This window comes from Halyomorpha halys, unplaced genomic scaffold (genome assembly GCF_000696795.3).
Source record: "Halyomorpha halys isolate HHAL.00 unplaced genomic scaffold, Hhal_1.1 Scaffold1342.1, whole genome shotgun sequence".
Lineage (NCBI taxonomy): Eukaryota > Metazoa > Arthropoda > Insecta > Hemiptera > Pentatomidae > Halyomorpha > Halyomorpha halys.
The window spans coordinates 449480-461825 of NW_027111782.1; positions in this window are offsets into that span (position 1 = coordinate 449480).

Here is a 12346-nt window from a genome sequence, read left to right on the forward strand (position 1 = left end):
TGCAAAAGATAATCCTTTCACTATAATCCTATGTTGATATCCAAATTAATATTGGAAGACTTTGTTAATGTCCCACCAATGCCTTGTTCTATCCCATATATACCATTCCATTCCTCAGTTTTTTATAAATTTTTGTTTGTAAATGTTAAACATTCCAGACATTTAAATTTTTCAAAAATTTTGATGAGTACTTCTTCCTAGATCTTTGATTTATGTGATATTTGGTTCACCTACTTACTTTTTGAGGCGTTTTAATCTACATGTATTTAATTTTTTTTTTGGAATTTTAGTAATGAATCAAATCTATATATTTAGTAAAAGCATTAAGGAGTATGATCTATTTTTTTGTTTGCATCTTTATAGTAAAATTTATACTCTTTAAAAATTTAATGAAATATTTAATAGTTGACTATATTGATAACCAAGGAGCAAGGAGAGGTGGTTTGAGTGGTGGTAAAGAAAATTATCGGAATTTATTTATCGGAAGCTTATTAATGGCATTCAATAAATAACTTCCAACTGACTTAAATTACATGATAAATATTTTTTACTATTTTTGAATTTTTCTTCTCTGCCACCTGGAACAGTATCCTTAAAAGTTTTAAGTTGTTTGTTGAATACTTTCCTTTTCCATTTATTAAGTCAAACATTATATTACTGAGTTCTACAAGAACAATTATTGAGTATTGACTTAAATGACAAAAAAACACACATGCACACAAATATATATATTGACAGTTACGGTCTAAGTCAGCTTATTGAGGGGATCAGCTGATCGAAGGTATATAAGAGATGTAGCAAACACAATAAAGCTAGTATTTTACAGCAGTTCAAGCGTGTTAGATCTTTTAAGATCTATTCCGTTTCCTATCCATGGTCATCGTTCCTTCCTTGATTTTTGTCCTTTGAGATAGCCTTGGTCATCGTTCCTTCCGTTTCGTTTAGTCCGTCAAGCTAACGGTATCCTCCTCTCTCTGGGAAGCAATCACAGGCCATCATCCCATATCTTGCCTGCCATCTCATTATAAACGTCTCATTGTTGTAAAATGTATAAATTTCCAAAGTTTTGACAGCACTCTTAGGCTGTCTTTGCTGTAGGTGTGCTTTAACCGAGATGTAATTGATTTCTTCCGGGGCAGTCTTGTTCATTGTAGAATCAAAAGTTATGGACCAGAGGTTTGGACCATTTTGCAGTTGCAAAATAGCTGCTCCTCTTGCCAGAAGCCCTTCCAGTCTCCAATTAGCATTAATGTCATCAACAACAATTTTTTAGTTATTGTCATTGAGAGACGGCATGAAGTTCTCATTGCGCGTGTCACTTATCTTGGATTCAGAATCGGGCATTGTAAAAACAATTATCAGAAAGCCAAACAATAATTTGTCTGCTAAACCTATCATATTACTTCTGTGCCAAATTTAACACTAATTGGGCTATTGTGAATCTTAATTGCGAGTTATTGAATAAGTGAAAAATAGTTTATTTCTTGGTATTGTTTAAATGGACTCTTTCTACACTTTTTATCTTGAATTCTGTTAAAGCGTGACAGGAGTTCCGCGGCATATTGGCCACTAGACTGTTTCGGTTTCTTTGTCTCTCGGATCATCATAAATATGTCTTCCTCTGGGGCCCTCCGTCCTCCTCCAAACGCCTTCTTTAATCTCTCCTTGATAACTCTCCAAGGGGTTTCTTCGTCAGCCTGAATCTGATGTAGGATGCTCCTTTTCACTCTGCAGACGACCGCTGCTTTTAAAGCCTCTGCATCTTCACTATCGAGTAGACTTTTGATAGACTTTGCTTCAATTCGCCTTATTAGTCGGTCACCCCTTTTATGAAGTGGCTCAGTTCTCCTGTTTCCCCAGTAAATTGTTCGAGGTCAGAAACGACTTTCCTCAAGTCTTGGGCAGTTGCTGTGCGTACTTTTACCCACTCAAGTGTTGTGGCGTGGGTTCCCACTAGAGAAACTTTTGGTAGTGGGGCAAGCTTTGATTCCCATTTTGATTTAAAGCTTCCAAGTTCATGACCGCTTGTCTGATGATACTGTTAGCAGCCATTATTGTTACAAAAAATGAGAGATTAGAAAAAAAAATGAAAGCTGAAAAAACTACGATAAAAAAAAAAAATCTTCTTTAAAGTAAATATTACTCCGGTATTTAAAGTCCCGGGTTTTGGCACCAGTTAAGTATGGGCGAAAGCAAAATGTCAAAAAAGAGAAGATCTAACACGCTTGAACTGTTGTAAAATACTAGCTTTATTGTGTTCGCTACATCTCTTATATACCTTCGATCAGCTGATCCACTCAGTCAGCTGACATTGAAATTACAGCGCTGACTCAGACCATAACTTATATATATATATACATATGTGTGTGTAAGTGTGGGTGCATATGTTTTTCAATATATATATATATATATATATATAAGATTTTATCTATAAAAACAGACTTGATTGTAATGAATTTTTACCCAATGTGATCAAATCTTGTTCCATACCTACTAATTAAAAATTAATATCCTTTAAGTTTATTTATTAAAAAAAAAAATATTCAGTTTTCCTATTTCTTTATTTGTAAGATTGTAGGTTTGGCTTTTGGTGTTGATGAAGAGCTCCTTGAGTAATGTAGGTCTCATCCCAATTCCTGTTATTTTTTCTAATAATATTTCATACTGTTGATATTTTTTATGGTTATTTAACTACTAAGGGACCAGTTACCACCTTTTTCATATTGCCAATCACAATAAGATTACCAGTAACTTTTAACTCGCTAATAGCAAGTTTTATTGCATGTTGATACTTTTTTTGTTAAATGTATTGAGTATTTTTTAATTCTGCAATTTGCAAGATATTGGAAGGAGGGTAAAAAGAAAAAAAAGTGTGTTAAATGATTTATATAAAAGGTGCATTTAAATTTTACCAAAAAGTATTAACATTATTATGGAATATTAACACTTTCATGAGACTGGTTAATATTGTTTAAATAAATAAAATTTTATCCATTTTAGTCTCAAAACATTTTTATTCCTTTATAAGTCTGACGATTTGGCCATTCTCAATGTGAATCTTAATACAATTTTAGAACCAAATCATTTAAAAAACCACTTCATACAGGCTATTCTGCCCTGGTCATTTATATCACTTCATAAATTACCCTAATTAATCAATTTTTCACATTAAATTAAAAATTAAAATTGTATATTACAGTCAACAGTAAAATTTATCTCAACAATGAATAAATGAAATGTTTAACACAACAAAGACTAAATTGGTTAAAATTTTATTTATTTAAACTTTATTATGGAACTAATTGATCAACCTTAATGTGGTCTTATGAGATAAGAATTGATAGTTACGGACTAGAAAAAAAAAATTGGATATGGAAAAGTAAAGGTGAAAAATTTTCAGCATGGCTCCCTAATGATTGTTTTGAATTCTAATACGGCATTTTACAAAACCTTTTAGTCATGATTTTATTTTTTATTTGTTTGAAGTTGTCACCTATATAAAATCGTGACCCTACTACCACCTCCTTCATCAATTCAATAGTGACAAGGTTACCAGCAATAGTTCACCAGCCAACTGAAATTTTTCTTATCAAGGTTCCTAGATTGTTGTAATGAATTATTTTTGTTTCATTCGTACAAAGTAGTCAAGTTATCTTATAGTGTTAAGTAGGATAGATGTGGTAGAGAATCATTTTAAAATTGCTGTTTTTTTTCTAATTCTGGTAATGATATTTCTTACTGACATTTTTGATAGTGTTTCAAGTAATGAGGAACCCAGTTACCAATTGATTATGGGTTTCTGGCCATCTGAAAGTTTTTTCCGAAAAGGTATCTTTTAAAGTTTTTGTTCTCCATTTTCTCATTTTTGATTTTGTTCTTACAAATAATCCTGGTTAACCTGGCGAATAGGGTGGATTGAGTCTTGTGTGTAAAAATTCCTGTTGTTTTTGCTTATAGAAATGATAATGTTTTATACTTATGATTTTTTTTTATGGACCTTCTACTGTTGAAGAACCTATTTACTACACTTCTCAGCTAGCCAACCATGGCAAAGTGGCTATCCAACTGAAAATTTTACCATAAGGTTCTCTTATGTTAGTTGTTAACAGATAGGTGTTCTATGACCCTTGGCTCCTTGACTAAAATATCCTTGATAAAATTTTTTCGACTATTACTGAATAGTTCGCTTCTTTTTTTTCAACTCTGCCCTTGTCCCAAACTTGATTAATAATTCTGATCATTTTGGGTCTGTCCTAATAGAGTATGGTTTTGTAAAAAATAATAAAATAAAAAATTATATTTGGATATCTGATTGGAAAGTTTCAAAAAGCTACCACAGTAACATATTATGTAATGGTTTTAAATAACACTAATTATTGTTTAAACTCTTATAAGTTTAAACTTATATAACATATATAAGAATAGTTCATCCTACCTTAACAGTTTGTATGAATTCATTTTAAGAAAATTTGTGAACTAACATTTTCTTCTGGGCTCCTCTAGCTCAAAAGATTTTATCCTAGAATTATTTGAAATCTATTTCTGTTCGTTAATTCAGTGTTCCTGATTTCCAATTATTACATAAAAGTAATTTGATATTATTTGAAAATCAGGATCTCTTATAAGTCGTTATTATTACTATTAACATGTCAAGGTAAGAGTATAAATATGTAAATATGTTGTTTGTTCTTTATGAATTGTAAATATACTTTTGTAAATATTCTAGCCTTATTTATTTTAAAATATCAGCTTTAGCTAATGAATTGTAAATAGTTGTTTGTATGTCTGATTATTTAGTTCTTCAGTTATTCATTGTTAAGTCCATTTATATTTTGTTATTTCAAAGCTTAATATGCTAGATACATTTATTCTAATGTTGTCAACTTTGTACATGAATAGTTTTAAAGCTTTTGTTTTAAAAGGTTTTTAAATAGTTCTTAATCAATTTAGTAATATATTGCACATTAATGAGTTTATGCTTTCCACTTTTCTTTCTTGAATGGATAAATATACATTTTATATTCAGTATTGTGAAACTACGAGATATTAAATTATTTAATACCAATAAGTATCTATATTTTAAAATTAATTAATATGTATTGTCTCATAACAAGAAGTTATTAAAATCCATCCACTGTATCACCAATTTTACTTTATAGCTGATGTTTTGACTAAATAAAGTTTATAAAAAATTTTATTAGTGTTTCTTATTTTATCATTTTATTAGTAGTTTATGGCTTAGTAATGATAGACTGATATTGAATATAAATTGAAGATACTTAAAGGGTATAGGGCTGGTCACTGATAGCCTGCCAGTCTGGCCTTGGGAGACTGCTGATCTCCAGCAGGGGATTCTAAATCCCTCTAGTCAATAAAATTGGTTATTGGGTAGCCAGCAGGAATGAAAGAATAGACAGTGTTTGCTAAATACAATCGTAGAACTTTGCACATTTAGGTCTGGTACAAGATTTCATATTAGACCATTATTATTCTATGGGCAACAGACCATGGAGGCCTAAGTCCTCGCCCGATGTATTTCCCAATATTAGGATGTAATATTCCCAGTATTAGGAAATACATCAAGCGTTTCTTGACGTGTTTTTTTCGCAGGGTGGGTTCGTCACTCCCAAGCCTATTTTTTGTAAGTGCCACCCATTGGCTAACGGGCCTCACAAATGCCCGGGGGAAGATTGTCAGTGAGTTTTGCATTATTTTGTGCTTGAAAAAGCCCGGGTGGGACCGGGATACGATCCGACAATCTGTTGATTGGTAGACTGGCGCGTTACCACGCTGCTACCGTTTTAGGAAGAAAATTTCTCAGAAGACTCATTTACCCTATGTATGGGAATAGATGGTGGATGAAAATAAATGAGGAACTGAGAAGTTTGTATAATACATCAGGTATTGTTTCCATCATTAAGAGTGCCAGAATTATAAGATAGCTGGGGTACATGCAAATAATGAAGTGTGGTAGGTTCCCTAAAGTGATGATGTATAGACACTCCGGTGGAAGAAGAAGTTGAGGTAGACCTAGATTTTGTTGGCTGCAGGAAATAAAGGACTTTCAGTCGTTGGGTACCGAAGAATGGAAAAGGGTAGTGGAAGACAGGTCAGTGTGGAGGAGGATCACTGAGGAGGAAAAGGACCATAGTGCCATGAAATAGGATTGGATAGGATAGAGAGAAAAGTCCGAAAATGTCGAGGTTTTTGGGGCCCTCCTCATAAAGTATAACCAGAATATTGGTGCAAATTTCAATATACGCTTTTCATCCGTAAATCAAGAGATAAAAGCCATTTTCAGGGTTTTCTGACATTTAATTAGCCAACAAACTTTGTTGACTGGCCTATAAAACATTACGGAAGCAAAGTAATGTCACAGCCAGAGCTATCACGTTAAGCAAGATATACTTCATACACTATATGGCCTTTAGAGTAATTATAGTTGCTACGAAGTCAACCTCTTTTACAGCCATGGAAATAAATTCAGATAGAAACCCTAGATTCACCCCGAGAAAAGATAGTACTGAAATTGAGGGAGCGCTTTAAAAGAGTCTAGAATCATTCAATCGAAGGCAAACACACTTTCACACCACTCGAGGTAACGTCTATAATGATGGTTCCACAATACCGGGCACTACTTTTGTCTTTTTCAAGGATATTTGGCTGTAGATAAGCCCCTTGACAACTATGATAAAGGGGTTGAGGGAGTGCACTCCACTGAAGTCGAATAGGAAAATATGCCAATTCCTTAAAAAACAGTTTTCCTAATCAACCCTCAAGTCACTAAATACAATCTATTTCTTTAAGTCTAAACAAACTCCAGATGACGGTTGAGTGGCAAATAACAAGGAAGCTGATAAATCGCTGATGGACATTGGTGTTCCAATCGATTCTGGAATTTGGATTAGATGAATTGGAGCTCTGTGAATTAAGTGGAAACGAGGTAGCCGATAAACTGGTTAAGGCGGAGACAACTCTGAATTCACTTAGTTGCTTCACATCTCTACACTCTTCCAAGGCACTGTTCTATGTAACAGGATGGAACAAAGAGGGCCTCTCCGAGACTGCTAATGATAGAAAATGGAAAACTTGGTTCACTGACAGTCTGAACAATCCCAGCCTTTCCCATCCAGCCAACGTGCGCTTCTTTCCAACTAAAAAATGGCTTAGACTACTTTGCTGTCCGCATCTATGTGCTGTAATCTCCCGAGTGTCCACTATGTCAGCGGTTCCCAAAATGAGTGCCGCGGCACCCTGGAGTATCTCGAGTGTGACTGGGGTGTCGCTAGCGTATGCCACTTTCTCAAAATTGTACACAAAATAAAAGAAAAAAAAATGTATCCAAAATAGCGAATGTACAGAGAATTCCACCGCTTACTTTGTACCATTTTGTCTTATTTCCTACAATATTTAACCGCTCAACACATAACTGTTTCTCAGATTTTTGAGGTTTCTGATTGTGTGTTTTCATTGCATTTTTTGATTGAGCTTGCGCATTTCGTATTACCATCATAGTTGACATTTTTTTAAAATTTAGCATCGTTTATCAGATTTTCACGAACGTTTTTTTTTCAAATTTTCTTTCGATTTTTCATCGTGCCTGCGTATATTGACTTTGTATTACTCTTAAAATTGTCTTCGTTACAGGAACCTTAATTTGGCTCTCGGGCGTTCTTATTTTAATTTTTTCATTTGATTATTCATCCAGCCTTTCTAATTACCATTATACTTGACTTTATTTTTTCCAAAGCTTCCGTATTTAGGGTTTTAAAAGTGTTGATTCCGATTCTTGGAAAGAGTAACTTTTGATGTATAGATCAATGATTAAAATTTGCATAGATAATCATTAAATGTGAAATGAATTATCGATTTAATATTCAGCACTAAAATACTAAATCGCGCCTCGCATGAGCTAGTCATTTTAGCAAAATCTGGTCAGGCTATTTATTGCTAGCCAATCTGGAATGCAGCCAAATCAGGGGGTTACTCACGACCTAGCTATGCCCATACCGGGCCATGTTTCTCTTTAGTTGTCTCTTCCTTGCCATCAATTGTAGTACTAAAACTATTGGTTTTCATTTATAATTATATTTTACTTTTATTCAGTTTTATTTCTGTTCTAATCTTATCCAATTTCAAACATGAACGAAGAGAAGTTTTTAAACTTAACCGCCGCTGCAGTTTGTATTTATTTAAAGCAAAATGAATAAAACAATACATCAGAAAGGATGTTAATTGTATTTCATGTATATTTCTCGACTGAAGTAGTTTTCTAGAACTGAAGGGTATTTTGTTCTCGGTGTATAAAAAAATGAGAAATTGGAATTGCTATTATATACGAAAACATATAAAACATACGCATTTTTTAAAACTAAATAAACACGTAATAAAAATTATACTATTTAATTTTTTTTGGAGAATATTTTTATATTTAAATAAGTAACACAATTGGTTCATTTTACATTTTTTAATAATTGTTGAATACTAGTGAAATTTAGATAATATATATTTGAAAAGAAAAAAAATCTATGATTACTTTAAAGCCACTGATCAGGCTCAATCCCACTCTACGACAGATCTCTTTGGTCGCTCGAGAGATGGTTGATGCGTCACGTACTCAATAAGAAGTTTCTCCTTAAAAAAAATAAACGATATCTGGTAAAATTATCAATAAAACGTGTTGTTTTTTTGTTACTCGTGGTGTCCAAAAAAAAAAAAAAACTTAGAGTTTACGTTTAAGGTACAAAATATCTCAAATCATGAGGTTCTAGTCGACCTGGGCCCTATTTTATAATAAAGTACAAACTAATACTATTAGTCTTATCGATTTAACTCAATACAATTAAACTGACTTGTACAATAGTAACTTGTACTTTAGTACTTTTTAACTCCTGTAATATCACTAATAGTCCTCTCTATAATGAAAAAAAAAATTGTTAGTGTAATTAACACGCTGTTTCTATACTTGTATTTTGAACTAATACTATAAGTTTTCATTATGAAACAGGGCCCGGGAAAATTGTTTACAGAAAGTATAAAAGAAGAGCGCTCACTGATATCAGTAACCGAAGAAATTATCATGCTACCAATATAGACAGTAAAATCTCAAGTTTTTCCTCAACTTTAGCTGCTACAGGAATCAAGAAATACTTAAATCAAATCCAAAAGTAGAAACGTGTTCGGAAATGTGGAATTGGCGAATTGTTAACGCTATTAATTAACTGCAGATCCACCATCGAGCAGGGGAATGGGAAGGGAGAAAATTCCCCGAGACTCGATAAGAGTTGACTAAAAAATCGATAGTAAATAAAATTACGTACTTTTTATCATACCTTGACAGTGTAGCCGCAATAAGTCTTGCAGTGGCTGCAATGGAATCTTTTTCGAAGCGTTCAGGTCTTAGATATATATTCATTTTGACACGGTGTTAAAAATCAAAATAGGTTTTGCTTATTAAATTGTAAGTCTTAAAGAATCATAAACCAGACAATAATGCTTTAATGAGAAAAAACTTTACATACATCCCTGAACTAATTCTATAAACAGTTGTTATACACTAGTATAAACTTTAAAGACAACGAACTAACAGGAACTAAACGAATTCCACGAACAGCTATTGTAGCAGACATGCTATAAAAATAATAAATGCTGTAAAAATTAGAGTTCTTATTACCACAGTAACCTAATTTATAAATATGTATGTTGTTTATAAGTAGTAATATGTTGTTTTAATGATAAACCTGGACCCATATGATGATATTTTTGACAATAAGATACGCGAAATACTGAATTGGAGGAGGGACTTCGCTATGCCATTTTACCCCGTGTCCTTGCTCAGCTGACATTAAACAGTTAACAAAACTTTAAACATTACAAAAAAAAAAAAAAAAAAATCGGTATATTTATTCAGTGGATGAAAAAAAAAATGTTCGACCACAGAATCGAAAATTTTCACTCGCAATTTGTGATTCCGTGCCCGTCTATCAAATTTATTTAAATTAATTTTAGGGAATAATCAATAACATGTGACTTGGTTTCAATATGGTTCCACATAGATTTCATCAAATTCAATCTTTTACTTTCGCATACAATATTTTCCTTAGCAGGCCTCTATTTCGAAGCGCTATTTAGCGCTCACTTAAGCACGCGAAAACTTATTTTCCACTATTAAACACATTAAATTAAAATTATATAATAGACGATTGACCGTATTTTCAAAATATGAAGGAAGTAGTCGGGGGTGCGTTCAAGGAGAACAAAAAATATTTATTTACCGACATTTCGCCCCACTTTGTAGAGCTTCGTCAGGGCTGTTCTAGTTGGGAGATTTCAAAACAGTGCCATTATTTTTGCTTTATCATGGGAAAGTGTAAATTTATTTATTGCGTGTCATTAGAGTGCTACCAATGGGTAGTTTCTCTATATACCTGTAACACTACAATTTAACTGATATCAAATTTATTAAATGTATTATAATGCACAGTTGTAAATAGCAATAAATAAATAAATAAAAAAAATATTACGCATATATTTGTGATGTTAATAGTATGTCTCAATAAATCAACGATTTCCGACTTTTTAAACATTTCTTTCGAAGTCAGCAGCTTCAAAAATATTTAAATGGTATTAAAATAATTTTGTTCAGCTAGCTATGTCATATGACCTACTGGGAGATGTTCATGTGTACTTATGGATATCCTTTTTATATTTAATAAAATAATTAGTATATTTGGTTATATTTCTTTTCTGATCGTTAGATAAAGAACTTCTTCTCCACTGCGTCTCCTAGTATTATTTTCACGGTGATTTATTGCAGACACAGTCCAATTTATTGCTAAATTCTTATTTAACTTATTTATCACTACCTTCGGTTGTACAATTAAATGTAATTTTATCAACACAGTTTTACAATCAACGCGACAGAAATTTGGCTGCTTAGTTAAAACTTGAAGTACTTCAATGGGAAATGTAATCTATTCCTAAGCAGGAATCCAGTGTGACGGTTATAACAATGACGGAAATGCGATAAGACCTTTGTCTTATATCGCAAAAATAACTGAAATAAAGAAATTATATTTAGATTATAATATGGTAGAAATATTCGGCCGTATAGTGGGAAAAGAAACTTTTGGAATTAATGCTTACTACCTGTCTAGCGTCGTTGTCTTACATAGGCCAATTGGGGCTCAGAAAAAGTAATTTTTCGGACCAAGAAAAAAAATAAAGAAAAATTGGCAGTTTTTAATTTAAAAACAATTATTGGAAGAAGATTGAAGGAAGATTGGCGCCGTGTTTATTTATTCATATTGAAAGAAGATAGTATATTAAAGATAGTAATATGAATAAACAAACACGGGGTCCTGTTTCAATCTGACAGCCCTGACGAAGCCCTGCAAAGTGGGGCGAAACGTTGATTAACGGAAAATAGTTTTCTTTTACTATTTTGATACCTTTATTGAAGTTATTATTTAAACGAAAAAAGGTGTCTAATGTGGAACGTCCCCTTTACTTGGCTATTCAATCTCAGATATTAAAGCAGATATTATTTGTTGGCGACTCCCATTTGAGATTTTTGTTATATCGATCCAATAGGACAATTCAGAGGCAGGTTTTCATGGGCGTACCCAGCGAGGGCAGGAGGCGGCTGCCCCCCCTAGAAGTGAAAAAAATTATTAATTTAATAAAAATCTAAAAATAATTTTTTTTTCAAGTAAATACTAATTGTAATAACTTATAAAGTACTACCATAATTACATATAATTTTGGTTTCATTCCCCTTCTCCGTGCTGAAATGTCACAACCTGATTCACTATGGCTTGTCCCTCCTAGTTTTGATCCTGGGTACGCCCTTGAAGGGTTAGAATACCGAGAAGAGAGATAATCAGAAGATGTAAAGAGAAAATTATGCGACAAAATAAACGAGAGAGAAAAGAAACGAAAATATTATATCTTCGTTTTATCAAACTCTGGTTCCACTAGTTCTATCAAGCGAAAATCTTCCACCGGAGGGATCAAACTTTTTGGAATTCAATAAATAGATGCAGCGGTGGCTCCTAGATAGTGGATAATCAAATAAAATTATGATTTAAATTGGTTTATTTCCCCATTGAAATTTATCTTTCACACTAATGAGAGGATTATAGAGTATAAAGTAATCTATTAGTGTATTTTTTTCAATCATTTATATATTTTTAAAGTTGAAATTCTCTTGTTACGTTTATTTTAGGAAAAAAATCGATTTTTTTTTTTTTTTGATGAACCGGATGGTAGAGAATCGATTATTGGTATTGAAGATAGCCCCGTTATATCTTCTATCTGAGCTGAGAAGAATCTATCAGTATAGAGT